This window comes from Suncus etruscus, chromosome 10 (genome assembly GCF_024139225.1).
Source record: "Suncus etruscus isolate mSunEtr1 chromosome 10, mSunEtr1.pri.cur, whole genome shotgun sequence".
NCBI classification, from domain to species: domain Eukaryota; kingdom Metazoa; phylum Chordata; class Mammalia; order Eulipotyphla; family Soricidae; genus Suncus; species Suncus etruscus.
The window spans coordinates 85467790-85472650 of record NC_064857.1 but is presented as its reverse complement, the minus strand read 5'-3'; the positions used below and the strand labels follow the sequence as shown (position 1 = coordinate 85472650).

Genomic DNA, 4861 nt, shown 5'->3' with positions numbered 1-4861 from the left:
ATGCTTGTATTATGATTATTTATTAGTAATGTTGAAAATATATTCTGTGCAGTAATAGTGTTTCTGTATAGACCACCCATTACTAAGTAAGGTCAGACTACCTCTACTTTCCTAATGTTAACTATGAATTTGGGGTAAATTGTTGATAATCCAAATACAGGATTGTAAAGATGATTAAATAAGCCATGTGTAGTTAGTCAGCATAAAGTATGTTTTTTTTTTTTGTTTTTTGTTTTTAATTTTTGAGTCACAGCCAGCAGTGCTGAGGCTTTACTCCTGGTTCTAAGCTCAGAAATTGCTCCTGGCAGACTTGGGGGACCATATGGGATGCTAGGATTTGAACCACTGTCCTGCGTGCAAGGCAAATGCCTTACCTCCATGCTATCTCTCTGGCCCCTAGAGTATGTTTTTTTTTTTTTTGTGGTTTTTGGGTCACACCCGGCAGTGCTCAGGGGTTACTCCTGGCTCCATGCTCAGAAATTGCTCCTGGCAGGCACGGGGGACCATATGGGACGCTGGGATTCGAACCGATGACCTCTTGCATGAAAGGCAAACACCTTACCTCCATGCTATCTCTCCATCCCCTAGAGTATGTTTTTAATGGTTATTCTTTTTAGGGTTCTTTATTGAGAGACTGTAAAAAGATATAGGCATATCTTAATAGTTGTTTATCCTCAATTTATAATGAAACATGTGGTTTATAGAAAGAGATCAAGAAATGCCTGTGGAATTTCCAGTATAATCCTGTAGATTCTGAGCACAGATTTTTCCACTGGTTGAGTTTCTTGTGTTTCCCATTTAGTTTTGTATTTTCTATTAGTAAGGAGACAAATAACTACTCATCTTCCTCCTTCCCTTGATTTTCTTTTTTCTTTATGAGCTTTGATTCATATTCTCAATTAAAATAACAACCAAAACTTTTGAAGTGGTTTTTATTTTTTTTTGTCTCTACGAAAAACTTCCTTAGTTCTGAGAGTCAATAGTTACATGTTTTAATAGATGTCAGTGGCCACTGGACAACCTGCCCATTGACTTCTGTTGATATATTAAGAGCAGAAGACCAGAATTCCTTCATTTTAAGAGCATACTTCTGTAGTCTGTTCACTGATCCTGCAGGGTCTCTATTATTGAAAAGCATTGGCCGGCAAAGGAAATGTTGAAAGCAGGCAGGGCATTTTTGGGAGCCACACCCAGTGGTGCTCTGGGATTACTTCTGGCTCTTTGCTCAGGAATTATCCCTGGTAGTGCAGAGGGGACCGTATGGGATGTCAGCAATTAAGCCTAGGTTGGCTGTGCGCAAGGGCAGTTATCGTACTTGCCATACTATTATTCTAGCCCCAGCAGCAGGGCATTTTTAAAGACTTCTTCCCCTCTTATAATGCACATGCACCTAGGTGGCAAACACACATAGCAGTGACCTTCCCTTCTAATTAAGGCATAGTTTTGGTCCTGTGGAAGAAAAAAATGCCAGCTAGGTGAGTCATTTTCTGATTTATTGAATAAACATTTTCCATGTGAGAAGCAGAGAAAAGAAATGAAACTATTACTTGTTTGAGCTGGAAAAGGTTAGTGTTTCCAAGACTGGATTGCAGTTCAGAGCTGGGCTGGCTGCCACAGTATCACCTGGGGAATTTTTATAAAGAAAGACACTGTCTTCCAGGTCTACCCTTGGAGACTTTTAGTTAAAGGTCTCTTGATGTTTGGGTTTGAATAGTTTTAGACATTTTTTATTCTCTCTCTCTCTCTCTCTCTCTCTCTCTCTCTCTCTCTCTCTCTCTCTCTCTCTCTCTCTCTCTCCTCAGCAGAGAGCATAACAAACCAGGAAAAAGTAGATTTGTCTCAGTTTCTTCAGAAATTAAGAGGAAGAGCTGAGAAAGGGTGAACTAATGAATAGTAAATGAAAGGGTATGAGGTAGCTGTATTCAGAGCTTTACACTTTGGTCTCATGGCTTGAGAAGCATTAAGGTTTCCATTACAGAAGAGCGGAAAAGGGGATTCAAAGAGAGAGAGAGAGGTTAAATAATTTGCCTAAGCTCCTAGAACAAGAGTGTGATGAGATGGACTATAGATCTAAATGTGACTTATTCCAAATTTTCCCAATTCTGTTTAGAATTTGTCCTTCCTTGATTTGACTCCTGATTCAGAAGCGTGAATCTTGGGGCCAGAGCCACAGCATAGCGGTAAAGCATTTATCTTGCACGTGGCTAAGTAGAGACTGACCCAGGTTCAATCCCTGGCATTGCTCGGTATCCCATATAGTCCCTTGAGCTCGCCAGGAGCGATTTTTGAGCGCAGAGCCAGGAGTAACCCCTAAGCACCACCTGGTGTAGCAAAACAAATCAAACAAAAACCCAACAACAACAATGACACCAGAAGCATGAATCTTTAGCTTTTTTTTTTTTATATTGTTAAACATTTTATTAACCTTCAGTTTAAAGGGGTTGGGGGGGGCGGGGAACACGAACACATAGGCTTCTTCTTAAAGAAGCCACACTTGAGGGGTTGGGCTGCCTTTGGGGTTTGAGGGCTTGGGTGTTTATTGCTTAAATACTTTCAGAATTTTTGTTCTGTATCCAGTACCGAATAAAGTTCTTCATTTTCTTCTTCCTCACATCAGTGACTCTCCACAATTCTGGAAGCAGACAGTTTGATCTGAGGGTTCTTGTGGAGCCCTCCACCCCACCTTGAGTTTCTCCATGAGAAGACACAGTCTCTGCTTCTGAGAAAAGGACTTGGTGTCTGGAAGATGTAAAAGAGTCTGTAGAGGACGATGAAAATAATTTTGATAATTATGAATGGTGAGCAGATTCACCAGAGGCTGTAGGATGCCAGCATGGACCAGATGGCTCAGCTGCTCTATGGTACCCCCAGGGGTGAAGTTAGCAATGGTCAATGTAGCCTCCTTCTGGACTTGATACTTGCTGTGCTTCAGCAGTGACACCAGAAGTGGCAGGATGCCATAGTAGATTAGCTGCTGGATGTGCTGGCAGGGCCCAGCAGCCACGTTGCTCAGGATCCAGATTGCTTCCTTCTGGATGGAGGATTTGGGGTGTATGAGGAGTTGGGGCAGTATACTCAGTATGCCAGTGTTGGTGGTTATCTGGGTTTGATGGTTCGTGCCCGTGACAATGTTTCTATGTGCGCAGAGAGGGGGTCAAGACACTGAGTTCTGGGCTGGTCATGAGCTCCATCAGCCTGGGAAAGACCCCGAGGTCCACCACTTGGCTGATGCTCAGGTTGGAGCCGTCAGTGAGGTAGGACAGGGCCCAGGAGTTGTCTGAGTGCATGCTGCAGGAACTGGGAGAGGGTGGGTAGCATCTGTTTCACATAGGTATGGGTCCTTAATCTGGCACAAGTTGGACAGGGTTCAGGCGATCTGCAGAAACAGGACTAATGTGGTGGGTGAGTCCAGGGAGAGCAGGTGAGGAACCGCATTGCTGAAGATGACAATGTCCTTGAAGGTTGCGCTGTCCCCTGCTATATTTACAAGTGCCCACACTGCCTGTTCTCACACAGTCATGTTAGGGTCTTAGGGGCGGGGGACAGGAGCGCCACCAGAGGCAAAATGGCTTTCCCTTTCACCAAGACTTGGTTCTGCCCCAGGTCCCCGAGGCTATGTTGATCAGGGCTCACTTGAGAAAAGGTCTTGGCGACCTAGAAGATGTAAGAGAGGCTGTACAAGAGGATGGGATGGATGGGACAGAGGGACGGGTGGAGCGAGGACTGGAGGAACTCAACCAGCTATGGAATCAGGCCCGCCTCCATCACCAGCTTCAGGAGAGGGTTTCTATCTCCGGACAGAATTTTCCTGGCTGCCTAGGTGGCCTGGAAACAGAGATCTGGATCAAAGGTGTTGAGACTGCTGATGATTTCCATTTAGGACAGCTGGATCTAGAGAGCTCTAGGATCTCTACAAGCCCTTTTGGAAGCTGAGTCAAGGGAGAGTGGAGTGATTTTTTTAAGACCTGCTCATCCTTCTTCGCCTTCCAGAGCTCCAGGCTGACTGCTATCTGCTGCTGTCATCTGGTCAACGCATCTTTTTTTGTTTTGTTTTGTTTTGGGGCCACGCCCCGTAGCGCTCAGGGGTTAGTCCTGGCTCTGTGCTCAGAAATCACTTCTGGCAGGCACAGGGGAGCATATGGGATACCAGGATTTGAACCAACTTTGGTCCTGGGAAGGCCGCTTGCAAGGCAAACTCCCTACCATTGTGCTATCCGTCCAGTCCCTGGTCTATGCATCTTTGCCTTAGAACTTGAATTTCTTCAGCCTCTCCTTTGGAATATATAGAGTTGGCATATTGACCAAAGGAAGTAAGTCACTTGGTGGGAACCAGGTGTTTCAGGTGTTTATCTTATCACCCAAATCCCCTTATAACAGGAGGTTGAAACATTTTAATAATAACTTCCTAAGAAATTATTATGAGGGCCAGGGAGATAATACAGAGGTTAAATTGTGTACCTTGTACACAGTCATCTCAGGTGCCAATGTATGGCACCACAGTTTCCAAAATCCTTCTAGTAGTTATTCCTGAGCACAGAGCTCAGAAGTACGAATAGGTGAGGTTCAAAAACCAATAAAAGCAAGAAACAAAATGGAAATTAAGTACAAAATCCAATGTAAACAGTTTAGAGTCGAATAGGATGCACAAGGTTTTGACATTTATCACCTGGAGTGTGGTGAAAGGTGTCTATGAGAAAAGAAGTTAAGAGAACAAAAGGTGATGAGAATTATACAAGAAAAAAAAACAGGACTATTTTAGGAATATGTATCAGAGGAATTAATCTCAGATTCAGGGCCAAGAGAGGCCTTCCTGAAAGTGACAACTAGAAGTGTAACGAGTTGGCTAGATAAAAGGGTGGGG

The 4861-nt window shown here is 43.9% G+C and overlaps 1 pseudogene; it reads right to left on the bottom strand.

Annotated features, from left to right (window-relative positions):
- Positions 1-2553: 2553 nt before the first annotated feature.
- Positions 2554-4296, bottom strand: LOC126020240 (importin subunit alpha-8-like; annotated as a pseudogene).
- Between the last annotated feature and the right edge of the window lie 565 nt (positions 4297-4861).